The 17263-nt window shown below is 44.8% G+C and overlaps 1 long non-coding RNA gene across 9 annotated transcripts in view; it reads left to right on the forward strand.

Moving 5' to 3' along the window:
* The window catches only part of LOC148135915 (uncharacterized), a 53492-nt gene that overhangs the window by 2129 nt on the left and 34100 nt on the right, over positions 1-17263 (forward strand). For 6 of the 9 annotated variants that reach the window (XR_015754840.1, XR_015754838.1, XR_015754837.1 and 3 more), the window contains exons 3-6: positions 1377-1459; positions 3176-3267; positions 4168-4254; positions 7975-8079. This is a non-coding gene — a long non-coding RNA (uncharacterized LOC148135915). The remainder of the gene's footprint in view (positions 1-1376; positions 1460-3175; positions 3268-4167; positions 4255-7974; positions 8080-17263) is intronic. The other 3 variants (XR_015754845.1, XR_015754844.1, XR_015754843.1) reach the window with 1 other exon arrangement.

The following is a 17263-nucleotide window of genomic DNA, read 5'->3' on the forward strand; positions in this document are numbered from 1 at the left end:
CCATCATCGTTCACAACTGGGTGTGGCAGAACTGCAGAGCTCCGATCTGTTCCATTGGATGTTGGATCACTTAGCTCTGTTGCTTGCTGCTGATGCTGTTTGATATGCAGGTAATTCTGTTTGATAGCTTCACCAGATTAGCACTTCATTTTTCGGTCTGCCTGGTGCTGCTCATGGCATGCCCTCCTTTACTGTCCATTGCGATGGGTGAGAGCAGGATTTACAACCCCATGAGATTACAGATTGTGCTGGAGTACAGTTCTGCTGCTGTTGATGTCCCACAGTGCCTCATAGATACCCTGTTTGAGATCCTACATCTCTTTGAAGTCTGTCTCATTTAGAACTGTGATGGTGCCACTCAACACAGTGGAGGTTTTCTCAACTTTAAGGCAAGGCATTGTCTCCAAAAGGAACATGTGATGGTCGTTCTTACCGATACTGTATGGCCAGGCGTATCTGCAGCTGGTCAATTCATAACAATGAGATCAAGTATGTTTTTTTCCCTCTTGTTGGTTCCCTCACCACCCGCTGCAGACTCAGTTGAGCAGCTATGTCCTTTAGGACCTGGCCAGCTCAGTCAGTAATTCTGTTGCAGAGCTAGTCTCGATTGTGGACATTGAAATCCTGTACCCAGAGTACGTTTGACACCATTTTATTGCCTCAGTGCTTCCTCCAAATGTTGTTCAACACGAAGGAGAACTGATTCATCAGCCAAGGGAGGACAGTACGTGGTAATCAGCAGGAGCCATGAGACTCCCAGGGCGAATCCTCCCTGTCTGTACACCACTGTGCCACCACCTCTGTCTGGTCTGTCCTGCCGGTGGGACAGGACATATCCAGAGATTTTAGGAGAAATTGAAGACTGCAGATGCGGAGGTCAGAGTCAAGAGTCTGGTGCTGGAAAAGCGCAGCAGGTCAGGCTGATGAAGGGCTGAGGCTCAAAACGTCGATTCTCCTGCTCCTCTGATGCTGCCTGACCTGTTGTGCTTTTTCAGCACCACACTCTCGATATCTCGGGATGGTGATGGTGGTGTCTGGTCATTGTCTGTAAGGGATGATTCCGTGAATATGACTATGTCAGGCTGCTTCTTGACTAGTCTGAGGTACAGCTCTCCACGTTTTGGCACCAAAAACTAGATGTTAGTGAGGAGGACGTTGCAGCATTGAGAGGGCTGATTCTGTGATTGCAATTTCTGGTGCCTTGTTAGATGCCACATGGTCCATTCAGTTTCATTCCTGTGTTGAGACTTGGCAGTGATTAGTACAATGAATAGCTGGATGGGCTGCTGTCAGGTTGGCAGGATTTTTTTCACCATTGACAATGATTCCATGGAGATCAGGAGATTCCTAATTCCAATTATTTCTCGTGAATTCAGATTCTACCATCTGCCAAGACGGGATTCGAACCAGGACTTCAGTCGTTTGTTTTAATATTCTGGATAAAAGCTAAATACATCAGGTTTGTTCACTCATTTTAAATATCACTAACCCTGGATTTGTTTCTTGTAAAACACTGTCCATCATCCTGTCTCCTCCATCCTCCCCTCCAACAACGAGTGAGGGGCACATGGAGTTTCTCTGTCACTAAGACTGAGATAATCCGATCTGCTGCTTCCCTCCCTCCCACTAGCCCACTGAGCCAAACTGCCTCACGTGGTGTTCCTGGTTTTTGTCCTAAACCTACATCTTTCTCCAGTCTCTTGTTAAGCCTTATCAGAGCTCATCTTAACAATTTACCCAACGCTCGCTAAATCACAGACTTTCCAACACTCTGTCTCCTCCTCCTCCTCACCGATTCACAGATCTTGTTCTGTCGGTCTGTCTTTTCTGGTTATGCCCTTCTCTCCCCTTCTTTGAAAAACCTCCTTTTGACCTCACGGTTTTTGGAAAATCCTGCTCCATTTCCACTCTCTCTTTCCTTTCTGAATTCCTTGCATTTGGTGTCCCTCCAGTATCTATCCTTGCTCTCTCCTCTATCTCACCTACATACTGCCAGGAGTTGATATTGTGAAAAAGCACCATGTTAGGTTTCACATGTACACTGACACTGCCCAGCTCTCCCTCCCCATCATCCCTCTCCATTACTCCACTGTTACTCAGTTACCAAACTGCTTATCACATTCCCACTACTCGATTAGCTGCAGTTTCCTCCAGTGAAACATTGTCACGGTTAAACCCATTGCCTTCAGTTGTTATTCCAAATTCCTTTCTCTTACTGCTGAGCCTCTCCCTCTCCCTGGTAACTGTCTGAGGCAGAAATATGTTCTTCACAATATTGCTGTTATATTTGACCCCAAGGTGACCTTCTGATCAGACATCTGCACAATCCCAAACACCAGGGAATTCCAATCTCTTAAACATTGTTTGTCTCCACCTCACCCCAGCTCCATTGCGACTGAAACCCCTTACCCGCCTCTGTGTCGCCTTAAACTTGACGAATCTGAAGCAGAACCCTTGATTCCGCGACTGACCCAGAATCTGTTTCCAGACTCCCTTTTCAGTATTAACACTCGGAAACATCCACTCAGTATTTATCCTGTCAAACCCCTTAAGAATCCCATCTGTCTCAATGAGATCACCTCTCTTTCTCCAAAATCCAGTGAGTAGAGTCCCAACCTGTTCAGCCTTTATTTAAAAGATAATCCATCCAAACCAGGGATCATCCCAGTGAATCTTCCCTGCTGAAAAATGTGTTGCTGGAAAAGCACAGCAGGTCAGGCAGCATCCAAGGAGCAGGAGAATCAATGTTTCGGGCATAAGCCCTTCTTCAGCTTATGCCCAAAACGTTGATTCTCCTTCTGCTTGGATGCTGCCTGACCTGCTGCGCTTTTCCTGCAACACATTTTTCAGCTCTGATCTCCAGCATCTGCAGTCCGGACTTTCTACTCGTGAATCTTTCCTGAAATGCCTCCAATAAAGTGACACATTTCCGTATCTAAAGGGACCAAAACTGCTCACTTTACTCCAGATATGGTGGTCTCACCACCACTTCCTCATGTTACTCTCAGGTATATACTCCAAACTCTCATACTGAAAACCCTCTAAACAAAACATTCCATTCCCCTTCTTGATGACCTGTTGTAACTATGTACAGTAATCCTGCGCCAGGAGGAGGGGATGGTGTGGGTTTCTAACTTGAACTGAGAGTGACAGATTTTATAAACTTGTATTACAGGATATTACAGGTGGACATTCAGATGGTAATCTCAGTAAATGTTCTGCCAAACTCTGAATTACTCAGTACATCAGGACCTGGATATTCGCATTGTGAGTATTGCATTCCAGATCAATCCCTTTTGCTGCTTAAAAATTCTCCTTTGAATCATCACATTCTCTCAAAAGGTCTCCCCAAACCATCATGTGTTATGTAATCTTTTTATAATGATGTAATGAGTGTAAGGTTTATTATTCGAATGTGTAATTTTTGTATAAGAATGTCTCAGAGAGGGAGAGAATATTCTTCAAGGGGAGAGTAACCATTTTGAGGGGAGGCTGTTGTTTATTGGTATCAATGACATAGGAATAGAAGAGTTCACATTGTTGGATCATTCGAATCTCTTGTGGGGTAGAATTGACCTCCATCAGAAGGATGGATTGTACCTGCACTGAAAGGGAAGAGTTGCTAGTGCTATTCAGGAGGCATTAAACCAGTGAAGGAATGGAGGTAAACTCAAAAGAGTGAGGAAAGAGCCAAGTCTGAGGCTGGTATAGTTCAGGCGTCAAACAGTCAAGGCAGGCAAGGGCAAGGCACAGAATGAGGTAGGACTGAGCAGTTACACTGCATTTATTTCAATGCAGGAGGCCCGATAGGTCAGGCAGAGGAGTTCAGGGTATGGTTTTGAAAATGGCACTGGGATATTACAGCAATTACAGAGGTATGACTTAAGCTACTGGTCCTAACAATTCCTAATGTTCCAAGGTATAGATGCTATAGCAAGGATAGAAAGGGGGCAACAGAGCAGGGGGGTGAGGTGGTTTTGATGAGGGATAACATTATGGCTGGGCTTCAGGAGGATATTCCTGGAAGTACATCCAGGCAAGTTGTACAGGTGGAACTGAGAAATAAATAGTCAGCCGGGAATTGAGAAGCAAATTACCAACAGATCACTTATCTGTAAGAATAGTATGATTGTATACAAGACTTGACCTTTTTTAATTCATTCACAGGATGAGGGTGTCACTGGCTGGGCCTCAAGGGCAGTTAAGATTCAACCACGTTGCTGTGGGTCTGGAGTCACATGCAGGCCAGACCAGGTAAGGATGGCAGATTCCTTCCATGAAGGATATTAGTGAATCTCATGGTTTTTTTTTTTTGCAACAATCAACAATGGATTCATGGTCTTTAATCGATTCTTACTTCCAAATTTTTATTGAATTCACATTCCACTGTCTGCTGTGACGGGATCCAAATTCTAGGCCCCAGAACGTTATCTGGGTGTCTGGATTATCCATCTAGCGATAGTATCACTAGACCATTGGGCAGGGTGAGTGACTGAGGTATCAGTGGGGCAGCACATCAGCACCAAATATCCCATGGTCTCTGTGGAAGGGCTGGGGAGGGAAATATATCCCTGGTGGTGGGGTCTGACTGTAGGTAGCGGAAATTTCAGAGGTTAATGCGCTGTATCTGGAGATTCGTGGGGTGGCAGGTGAGGACCGGTGGATTATATTCTTATTGTGGTTGGAGGGGTGAGGGGAAGGTGGAGGTACAGGAAGTGGAGGATATGCATTAGAGGGCATTGTTGATCACGTGGGAGGGAAATGCAGTCCTTGAAATAGGAATCCTTTCTGGGATGTCCTGGAGTAGAATTGCTTCTCCTGGAAGCAGATATGGCAGAGGCGGAGGAATTGGGAGTACAGGTTCATGTTTTTACAGGAATATACTCAAGGGAAATCAGATGAGCAAAAAGGGAACATGAAATATCTCTAGGAAATGGTTTAAGTAGAATCCAAAGCGATTCTACAAATATATCAAGGATAAAAGAAAAAACAGACAAAGAATACAACTTCTTAAAGATCAAGAAGGCCATCTGTAGAACAACAGGAGGTGGGAGAGATACTATGCTACTCTTTTCTGGAGAGTTTGGAGAACTTGATAGTTAACAACAGTGATAACTTGAAAAGAGGAGGTGGTACTGGATGTCTTAAATGGCATCAAGGTGGATAAATCTCTGGGTCCTGATCAGGCGTATCCCAGAAATTTGTGGAAAGCTAGGAAAGCAGTGCCCCTCCCTGAGGTATTTATATCATCGTTTGTGACAGGTGAGGTGCTGGAAGACAGGTGTTGTTATTTTAAAAAGGTGGTAAGGAAAGGCCAGGGAACAAGAGAACAGGCAGCCTGAAGTCAGTGGTAGGCAAATTGTTGGAAGGGATTCTGAGGGATAGGATTTATATGTATTTGGAAAGACCAGGAAAGATTAAGGATAGTCAACATGACTTTGTGTGAGTAATTCTCTCTTTCTAACTTGATTGAGTTTTTTTGAAGATGTGACAAAGATGATTGATGAAGGCAGACTGTGGACGCTGTCTATATGGACACTGAACGATGTTCCACAAAGCAGACTGGTTAGCAAGGTTAGATAACATGGAATGTTGGGAGAACGAGCCATTTGGATACAAAACTGGCTTGAAGGTAGGAGGCAGAGGGTGGTGATGGAGGGTTGCTTTGCGGACTGGAGGCCTGTGAGCAGCAGTGTGCTGCAGGAATGGATATTCGGTCCTCAAATAAATGACTTGGATGTAAATATGAGATATAGTCAGTGGGTTTACAGAAGACACCAAAATTGGAGGTGTCGTGGACAGCGAAGAATGTTAGTTCAGAATACAACAGGATCTTGATCAGATGGGCCATTGGAGCAAAGAATGGCAGACGGTGTTCAATTTAGACAAATGCGAGGTGCTGCATTTTGGAAAGGCAAATCAGGGCAGGATTTATACACTTAATGGTAAAGTCCTTCGGAGTGTTGCTGAACAAAGAGACCATGGAGTTCAGATTCATTGTTCATTGAAAGTAGAGCCGCAGATAGTCAGACTAGTGAAGGGTGTTTGGTATACTTATATTTATTGGTCGATGCATTGAATACAGAAGCTGGGACATCATATTGTGGCTGGACAGGACATTGATTAAGTCATTTCAGGAATTCTGTTTTAAGTTCAAAATCCCCTGTTCTGGGAAGGATGTTCTGAATCTTGAAAGAGTTCAGACAAGATTGACAAAGACTTTGCCAGGGTTGGAGGATTTGGGCTACAGGGAGAGGCTGGGGGTAATTTCCCTGGAGAGTCAAAGATTGAGAGGTGACTTCATGTAGATTTGTAAAATCATGAGGGGTATGGATAAGGTGAACAGCCAGGGTCTTTCCCCCCCCAGGTTAGGTGGTTCCAAAACAAGATCACATGGGCTTAAGTCAAGAGAGCAAAGATTTAAAAGGGATCTGAGGAGCAAAGTTTTCAAGCTGTGTGTGGTGTGTGTATTGGATGAGCTGCCAGATGAAGTAGTGGAGGCTGATACAATTACAACATTTGAAAGGCATCTGATTGGGTACATGAATAGGAAGGGTTTCGAGGGATACGGATCAATAGCTGGGAATAGGATTCCATTAGTTTAGGATTCCTAGTTGGCATGGACAAATTGGACCAAAGATCTGTTTCTGTGCTGTACATCTCTGTGATACGAATAAATGAAAATAAGATGTGTTCCTCTTTTGTAGAGAGCTAGCAGAAGCACAGATAATTGTATGTGGAGCTGAGAAGGTTAAGCAGTGAGTTTGACCAGCTGCAAATTTGTGTCTAGGATATTTAATTTGCAGAGAGAAGGGAATTGTGAACAATGTCACAATTTTAGTAACTATTTTCAGGTAATTGGCAAACAATATGTGAACATGTGAACAATATTTTATTCAGTAAAGTCTGAGCATCTGGAACTGTCTGATTGGCAGCTGGACACAGACTCGGCAGTTATTCATAAAAAGATTTGGAATTTTACTTTTTAGGGGAAGATTTGGGGGGGCTATGGGCAAATGGGAAGGGAATTGGGACAGATGTGCAGCATCTCCAGAGGGAGAGAGTACAGTCCCAATGGGCTGAATAGCTCCCAGCCCCTGTGCTCTGTGATACTGCCCCATTCACTATGAATGATGAAGCTCATCCCAGGACAGAGAGAGGGAGGATCCCACCACTCACCTCACAATGGGTCTCGTGTGATTGATGTCAGCGCAGGCCAATGGGGGCAGAGGGCAGTACTAGAGGACCAGGTCGTACCAGTTTGTCTTCCAACCAATCAGAGTGAATGAGGGCATCCTCAAGGCTGGAACTAAAGAAAGGCACTTGTAGCAGAGATCTGAGAAACTGGAGGACATGAGATAGGGAGCGTTCTGTGGCTGGTGAGGAATTATATAAATAAGGAAGAGTTGTGAGGCTGGATGAGGTGACAGTGATCAGGAGAGTTGAGGATGGAGGGATTTAGAGTTAGTGAGGATTAGAGTCATAATGTTATACAGCAAGGAAACAGACCCTGTGGTCCAACCAGTCCATGCCAACCATAATTGCAAACTGAACTAAGTGTACGTGCCTCCGCTTGGTCCACATCCATCCAAATATTTCCTATTTATGTACTTATCTGAATGTATTTTAAATATTGTAATTGTATTCACAGCTACCACTTCCTCTGGAAATTCATTCCACACGTATATATATTTTTTAAAACCCTTATGTCTTTTCTCAAACCTTTCTCATTTCTTCTCAAAATGAATGCACCCGAGTTTTGAATCCCCCTCTCCCCTGGCTATTCACCTTATCTACACTCTTTCTGATTTTATAAACCTCTAATAAGGTCACCCCTCAACCTCGTGCACGCCAGTGGAAAAAATTCCCAGCCTATCCAGCCTCTCCTTAGAACACAATCCCTCCATTCATGGCAACATGCAGGTAAATCTCTCCTGAACCTGCTCCAATTTAATAATATCCTTCCTATAACAGCACAACCAGAACTGGACAGAGTATTCCAGAAGAAGCCTCCCCAACGTCCTGTACATTCTCAACATAACGTCCCAACTCCAGTACTCAAAGGTCTGAACAATGAAGGTAAGTGTGCTAAGCACCTTCTTAACCACCCTGTCTACATGTGACACAAACTTCCAAGAGTGAAGCCCTCGGTCTCTTCGTTCCCATATCACTACTCAAGGCCCTACTTTTATTGAGTGTAAGTCCTACCCTCGTTTGTTTTGTCAGAATGTAGTATTTTGCATTTATTCCAATCCAAAAGTCCTTCAAGTATAAAGGCAGTAAGAGTATAATTAAGAGGGAAATCAGGAGGCAAAAAGGGGACGTGAGATAGCTTTGGCGAATAGGGTTAAGGATAATCCAAAGGGCTTTTATAAATACATTAAGAACAAAAGGCTAACTAGGAGAAAATAGAGATCAGCAAGGCAGTCTTTGTGTGGGGCTTCAGGCGATGGGCGAGATAGGGAAACAATACTTTGCATCAGTGTTTACTGTGAAGAAGTACATGGGCGATATAGAATGTGGGGAAATAAATGGTGACGTCTTGAAAAATGTCCATATTACAGAGGAGGAGATGCTGGATGAGTGGCTAAGGAGCTGGTGCAGGGGAAAATGATTCACATTTTTGCATCATTGTGATCTCCTCTGGAGTAGAGTTGACCTGATAAGAAGGATGGATAGTACCTGATTTGGAAGGTGTGTAATATCTGGGCAGGGAGATTTGTTAATGCTACTCAGGAGGCATTAAACCAGTGAGGGAGTGGGTGTGATTGCAAATAGATAGTGAGAAAAGAGGTATGTCTGAGGCTGGTGCAGTTCTGAGGTCAAATAGTCAAGGCAGACAAGGGCAAAGCAGAGAATGAGGTCAGACTGAGCAGTAACACTGCATTTATTTCAATGCAAGAGGCCTGACAGGGAAGGCAGATGGGCTTAGGGTATGGTTTTGAACATGGCACTGGGATATTATGAGTATTACAGAAACGTGGCTCAGGGATGGATAGGACTGGCAGCTTAATGTTTCAGAGTATAGATGCTATAGGAAGAATAGAAATGGGGTCAAGAGAGGGGGGGAGTAGCGTTTTTGATCAGGGATAGCATTATGTTTGTGCTTAGGGAGGATATTCATGGGAGTACGCCCAGTGAAGTTATTTGGGTGGAACTGGGAATTAAGAAAGGCTTGATCACCTTATTGCGGTTGTCTGCGTGGATTGCATCCGGGTTCTCTGGTTTCCTCCCACAGTCCAAAGATGTGCAGGGTAGATTGGATTATCCAGGCTGAATTGCCCGTAGTGTTCAGGGATGTGTAGGTTGGGTGGCCCTGGAAAATGCAACATTACAGGGGGAGGTTAGGAGGCTCTGAGCGTCAGTATCGATGTGATGGACCGAATGGTCTCATTCCACACTGTTGGGATTCTGGGATTCTCTGATAATTCTATTAATTTTAAAATAGTTACAGAAAATAATAGACCAGATTGTCCAATTTAGAAACTTAACTTTTCAAAGGTCAATTTTGATGGCACAAGGCAAAAACTTTCATCTGACCCCTCAAACCTGCTCTGCCATTCAATAAGATCAGGGTTGATCTTTTCATGGCCTCAGCTCCACATTCCTGCTCTCTCACCATAACCCTTAATTCCTTTCCTGTTCACAAATCTACCTTTTGCCTTAAAGGCAAATAAAGTTGATAGCTCAACTGCTTCACTCAGCAGGGAATTCCACAGATTCACAACCCTTTAGCTGAAGAAGTTACTCCTGAACTCAGTCCTAAATCTGCTCCACCTTATTTTGACGCTACGTTCTCTAGTTTCACCCACCCCTGGTGAAAATAAACTCCCTGCTTCTATCTTACTTACTCCCTTCATAATTTTGTTTTTTTACCCCATCCAATCTCCCATTCTTCTAAATTACAATGAGTTTTCTCAATCTCTCCACATACACCAACCCTCTCAACTCCAGGCCCAAATTAGTGACCCTCCTCTGCACCCCCTCCAGTGCCAGTACATCCTTGCTGAAGTAAGGAGATCAAACCTGTACACACCTGTACCAGGTGTGGCCTGTACAGCTGCAGCATAACCATCCCTCGAGCAAGGAAGCACAATATTCCGTTCACTGCCTTAATTACCTGCTGCACCTGCAAACCAACTTCCTGTGATTCATGCAGAAGGACACCCAGCTCCCTCTGCACAGCAGCATGCTGCAAGTTTTCACCATTTCATCATCCAGTTTGCTGTTAGTCCGACCAAAATGGATGACCTCTCATTTCCCAACATTGTCCTCCATCTGCCAGATCCTTACCCACTCACTCAACCGATCTGTATCCCTGTGCAGACTTACGGTGGCCTCTGCACACATTGCTCTACCTCATCTTTGTATCAAATCTGAACTCTGACACCGTACACTTGGTCCTCAACTCCAAAACATTTGTGTAAATTGTAAACAGTTGTAGTGCCAACACTAATCCAAACACCCGTTTATCCCCATTCTTTACTTTTTGTTGGTTAACCGATCCTGTATCCATGCTAATACATTACCCATAAAGCCGTGCAGTCTTTATCTTATACAGCAGCCTTTCATGTGGCAACTTGTCGATTACTTTCTGGAAATCCAGATACACCAAATCCACCGGGTCCCCCTTGTCCAATGCATTTGTGATGTCCTCAAATAGTTCAAGTAAATGCGTTAAACATGAGCTGCCTTTCATGAATCCATGCTGTGTCTGCTCAATGGGGGATAGTTTCTGCCCAGATAACTCGCTACTACTTCCTTGAGAGGTTCAAGCATTTTCCCCACTACAGAAGTTAAACTAATGGGTGTTTTTTTTTAAAATAGTGGCATCACATTTGCAGCTTTCCAATCTGTCAGATACGTCCCAGAGTCCAGCAAATATTCGGGAATTATCATAAACACATTTGCTATTTTCCTGGCCATCTCTTTTCGCCCCTGGGATGCATTCCATCACGGCCAGGCACCTCTTTTACCTTTAGGCTGTTCCCATTCCCAGCACTTCCTCTTTACTGAGAATGATTGATTCTCTGTCCACATCTGCCATTGCCTCCGTAGGCCTGTAAAAATGAGACAATGAGAGTACACAGACAGTATGTTCCTGTTAAGGGCAAGGCTGGGAGGCGTAGAGAATGCTGCCTGTCAAGAGAAATTGAGGCTCTGGTCAAGAAAATGAAGGAGGGATATGACAGGTACAGACAGCTGGGTTTGAGTGGGTCCCTGGAGGAGTATAGAGACAGTAGGAGAATACTTGAGGGAAACCAGGAGGGCAAAAAGGGGACAAGCGATGGCTTTGGGAAATAGGTTTAAGGAGAATCCAAAGAGATTCTAGAAATACACTAAGGACAAAGAGTGACCTGGCAGAGAATAGGGACCCTCAAAGATCAACAAGACTGACTATGGAACCGCAGGAGGTTGGAAAGATTCTATATGAATATTACACATTGGTTTTTACTGAAAAACGATATGGAAGCTAGAGAATTTGCACAAATAAATAGCGATAACTTGGCAAGTGTCCATGTTACAGAGGAGGATACCCTGAATGTCTTAAAATGGATAAAGGTGGATAAATCCCTGGGACCTGATCAGATGTATCCCAGAAATTTGTGGGAAGCTAGGGAAGTGATTGTTGGGCCCCTCCCTGAGATATTTGTGTCATCAATAACTACAGGTGAGGTGCTGGAAGATGTGTGCCATTATTTGAGAAAGGTGGTAAGGAAAAGCCAGAGAACTATAGACCGGTGAGCCTGAAGTCAGTGGCAGGCAAGTTGTTGGAAGGGATTCTAAGGGACAGGATTTGCATGTAATTGGAAAGGCAAATAATTGGGGAGAATCAGCATGGCTTTGTGCATGGACATCGTTAACATGGACTTCAGGAAGACACAATGTTCCACATAACAACAGACTGGTTAGCAAGTTCAACATCATAGAATACGGGGAGAACTAGCTATTTGGATTTTTAAAAAAATGGCTGAAAGGTCATTCATCACAGAGATATACAGCACAGAAACAGACCCTTCGGTCCAACCCATCCATGCCAACCAGATATTCCAGCCCAATCTATACCACCTTCCAGCACCCGGCCCATATCCCTCCAAATCTTTCCTATTCATATACGTATCTAGATGCCTTTTAAATGTTGCAATTGTACTAGCCTCCACCACTTCCTCTGGAAACTCATTCCATACACGTACCACCCTCTGCGTGTAAACGTTGCCCCTCAGGTCTCTTTTATATCTTTCCCCTCCCACCCTAAACCTATGCCCTCTAGTTCTGGAAGCCCCCACTCCAGGGAGGAGACTTTGTCTATTTATCTTATTTATCCTATCCATGCCGCTCATGATTTTATGTACCTCTGTGAGGTCACCCCTCAGCCTCCGACACTCCAGGGAAAACAGCCCCAGCCTATTCAACCTCCCCTTGTCGTGATTTCGACCAGGAGCAGATTTGTCTCCAGGATATTTAGTTGACAGAGAGGGAAAGTAGAAAGTTTGTCACAATTTTTAGTAACTGCATTCATGTAACTGGCAAATAATGCAAGGTAAAAATGAGAAGATTATTTTACTGAGTCAGTTCTGAGCATCTGGAACAGTTTGAACAACGGCTGAATGCAGATTCAACAGTTACTGTCAAAACAAATGTGGAATTCAACTTTTTAAGGAAAGATTTGGAGGGCTATGGACAGATGGGAGGGGAGTTGGGACAGATTTGCAGCATCTGCAGAGGGAGAAAGTACAGCTCAAATGGGCTGAATAGCCCCCAGCCCTTATACTCTGTGATAATGCCCCATTCACTGTGAATGATGAAGCTCATCCCAGGGCAGAGTCATCGAGCCATAGAGATGTACTGCACAGAAACAGACCCTTCGGTCAAACTCGTCCATGCTGACCAGATGTCTTAACCTAATCAAGTCCTATTTGCCAGCACTTGGCATATATCCCTCTATACCCTTCCTATTCATATACCCATTCAGATGCATTTCAAATGGTGTAATTGTACCAGGCTCCACCACTTGTCCTGACTGAAAATTCCATGCATGTAGCATCCTCTGATTGACAGAAGTTGCCCCTTAGGTCCCTTTTAAATATTTTCCCTGTCAACTTAAACCTATGCCCTCTCATTCTGGACCTGTCTATTTATCCCATTCATGCCCCTCATGGTTTTATAAAACTCAATGAGGTCACCCTTCAGCCTCCAACACTTATGGGAGGATCCCACCAACATGACACAATGGGGCCCAGGTGATTGACAGCAGCTGCAGACCAATAGGAGAGTTGGCGTGATCCTCCAGCCAATAGAAGTGAATGAGGGGTGTGGCCAGCAGGCCAGCACGTGACCATGAGCTGTGCAGGCGCAGTGTCACTGTGAGGGGGGACTCAGTGAGTGTGATGGGAGTGGCATAGACTGGGAGAAAAATGGAGTTTGTGGGTACTGGGGCGGTTTATAAACACACGGTGTAGGCTGCTTGACATGAATTACAAGCTCCCGCTAAATAAAAACCAGAAAAAATTGTGGATGATGGAAATGATAAACAACAACCAGAAAGTGCTGGAAAAGCTCAGCAGGTCTGGCAGCATCTGTGAAGACAAATCAGAGTTAACATTTCTGAACCTATGAACCTTCCTCAGAACTGATGTGACTGAGGGAAAAAATGTTGGTTTATATGCAGAAGGTATAGGCTAAAGAGTAAGTGATTGGGAATAGAGCCCAAAGAGAGAGAGAGGAGAAATTGGACAAAGGAGTGTATATCGATCTGGCTGGGGAAGGGTGAATAGCTGTTTATGGGGACTGTTAGTGGCTAATCACAGATAGTGTGTAATAGCAGGCTATGTAATAACAAGGCCTGGTGTGTGGGGTAGGGGGCTAGGATGCTAGGACGTGGGAGAGTTCAGGATCTAAAATTGTTGAATTTGATATTGAGGCCAAAGGGCTGAAGGGTCCCCGAGTGGGTGATGAGGTTTTGTTCTTCCAGCTTCATTAACATGTGGCACTGGAAACACACAGCAGGTCAGGCAGCATCCAAGTAGCTGGAGAATCGACGTTTTAGGTATATGCCCTTCATCAGGAATGTGCGGTGTGGGAAAGAATGCTGAGAGATAAATAGGAGGGGGTGCGTAGGGCTGGGGGGGGGGGGGGAAGGGAGCTAGGAATGCAATAGGTAGATGCAGAGGTAATGGTGAGAGGGTGGAGTGGATAATGGGGAAGGAAGATGGACAGGTGGGTCAGTTCAAGAGGCCAGTGCCGAGTTGGAGGGTTGGAGCTAGGATAAGGTGGGGTGAGGGGAGATGAGGAAACATTGATGCTGTGTGGTTGAAGGGTCCCAAGGCGGACGATGAGGTGTTATTCCTCCAAGCTTTGGGTGGCTTGATTTGGCGATAGAGGCAGCCCCGAACCTGCATGTCCTTGGCGGAGTGGGAGGGTCCGTTGAATATGTCGACCACAGGGCAGTGGGGTTGGTTGGTACATGTGTTCCAGAAATGTTCCCTGAAATATTCCGCAAGTTGGCGTCCTGTCTCCCCACTGTAGAGGAGACCACATCGAGAGCAAAGGACTCAATAGGTGAGGTGTTTGAATGTAAGAACTATCTCTGCTGAATGTGGAAGGATCCTTTGGTGTCTTGGATGGAGGTGAGGGGAAGGTGTGGGCACAGGTTTTCCACCTCTTGCAATGGCGAGCGAAGGTGCCTGGGAGTGGAGGATGGGTTCGTGGGGAGCGTGGATCTAACAAGGTAGTCACAGAGAGAATGGTCTCTGAGGAATGCTGAAAGGACTGGGGAGGGAAATATATCTCTGATGGGGTCTGATTGTAGGTGGTGGAAATGGTGGAGGATGATGTGTTGTACCTGGGTGGAATGTGAGGACTTGGGGGATTCTATCCTTGTTGCAGTTGAAGTAGTTGGGTTCAAGGGTGGAGGTGTGGGAAGTAGAGGAGATACGGTGGAGGGTATTGTTGACCACATGGGAGGGGAAATTGCTGTAATTGAAATACGGAGCCATTTGGTATGTTCTGGAGTGTTCTGCCAGTTTGTATCAAGCTTCACTGGAACTTTGCAGTAAGTGTGAGACAGGGATACTGGCCAGGGAACAGGCTCGTGTGTTGAAGTGGCAGGCAACTGGAATGTCAGGGTCTTTTTTGCGGCAGAACGTACATCAGCCACCATTTCCATCCCATCCACTGAGATGCTGCCAGGCACCGGTTCCTGTTCCCTCCATTAACAGCTATGCACTCTCCCAGCCAGATCGCTATCCAGTCCTTTTTCTTTCCAAATGTTCCTTTGGGCTCTGTCCCCACCTATTATTCACTCTTTAACCCCTATCTCCTTTGCCATTGCACTGGGAGCTAAATTGCCCACAGTTTTCAGAGATGTGTAGGTTAGGTGCAAGATAAATATTTGTCTTTACTATTCATCCTGCACTGACTGTGAGTGTTGTTGTGTGAATTCATTTTATGGGATATTAATTGAGACTGGGATCTCAGAAACAGGTTTTTACAGTCAGCAGAGACATCAGGACCTGAATATAATTGGCATTTAACTGTGAAAACAGAAAGGTTTGTCTGTTCTGTCTGTGAGAAAATATCTTCAATACTTTTGTCAAGCAAAAATCAGAGAGATGGACAAATTTGTGGCTGGATCACCCTTTGGGTGTGTGCTCTGTTCTGGGCCCTGCAGCTGAGGAAGGAGATATTGCCCTGAGAGGGAGCACAGATTTATCCAAATTGCACCTCATCTCTTTGCAGCAACTGTCAGATTTAGTCCCCCAATCACCCACTTCGTAATGTTAACCTGTAAACTCCTTATTTTCAGTTCTCTGCAAACTACCCACTAAAATTCCTTATGGACTCAAATTCCTTATGAACTAAAATTCCAGCATCTTTTCAGGTGGAATGTTCCAGATTCTGACAACTGAAAATGACAGGGCTGCACTGAGAGTGCTGCTTGGCTCAGTGAGTGTGTTTTGGAATTGGGTGAAAACAGTGAGGTGAGACAGGGAGAAGGTGATGCTGAAACTCAGGTTTAGTTCAGGCCATTCAGAAATTCATATGCTCCCAATGGGAATAGCCAATTTTTATGAGATACCTGCTGAATATTTTGTAACAGGTTTTAAAGTATAACATGTCAGCTTAAGTAAAGGTCGGGGATTTAGATTATAATGGACATGCTTGAAGTGAAGAAAGGTTGCTAGCTCATTTAAGTTCTCGCGATGGGAGAACTAGCTGAATCTAGAGAGACATTGTTACAGGAGACCTCAGATCCGCGGTGTTCTCCTCTTGCACAATGTGGGAAATAAGGGATGCTTCCAGTGTCCCTGGCGACAATATGTGCAGGAAGTGTGCCCATCTGCAGTTACTGGGAAACTGCTTTTCAGATCTGAAGCTGTGAGTGGACTCACTGTGGAGCATCTGCAATACTGAGGATGGACAGCACGTTCAGTGAGTTAGGAAAGGGAATGGATGACTATCAGATCAAGTAAAAGGCTCAGGAAGGAAATGCAGGAGTTCCCAGTGATCATCCCGTTATCAAACAGATACTGTATCCCGCTTCGGATTCTGCACCGAACGGAGGAAAGAGAGTAACGGGGATTCAATAGTCAGGGGTACAGATAGGCACTTCTGTGGCCACAGACATGAATCCAGGATAGTATGTTACCTCCCTGGTGCCAGGATCCGCAATAGCATGGATAGGTTATTGGACATTGTGGAGCTGGAGGGTAAACAGCCAGTGGTGGTGGAATCCTCTCACTATGCAGACCGTGTATCATTTACATTCTCCACTGCTTCTCACTCATGTCTGCTTCAAAAAGAGGGAATCACTGAGAAACACGGAATAAAATGGGGTCAGAGTCTCTGGTATAAAACTGTTGAACACAATGCCCCCATCTTCTCCATATTGGTCATCAAGCACACAGACCCACTGCGATCATCTCATACCTTTTTGATATTAGAATAGATGATAGATGATTGGTTAATGTTTTGGGGAGGCAAATGAGCAGAGAGGTTTAGTAGGAAATTCTGGAGCTCAGGGTGCAGGAATCTGAGTTAAAAATGGGCTATCCTCAAGGCTGGAATTACAGAAAGGCACTTAGCAGAGAGATTTGTGGGGATCGAGATGACAGAGATAGGGAGGATTGTGTGATTGGAGGATGTTACAGAGATGCTTATGATAGCAGAGATAAGGAAGAGTTGTGAAGCTTCATGAGGTGACAGTGATAGGGAGAGTTGTGAACACGAAGACACCGAGAGTTAGAGTTTCAAAGTTATATAT

This window comes from Chiloscyllium plagiosum, unplaced genomic scaffold (assembly GCF_037043375.1).
Source record: "Chiloscyllium plagiosum isolate Xiang-an unplaced genomic scaffold, Cpla_swu_hap1 HiC_scaffold_48, whole genome shotgun sequence".
NCBI lineage: Eukaryota > Metazoa > Chordata > Chondrichthyes > Orectolobiformes > Hemiscylliidae > Chiloscyllium > Chiloscyllium plagiosum.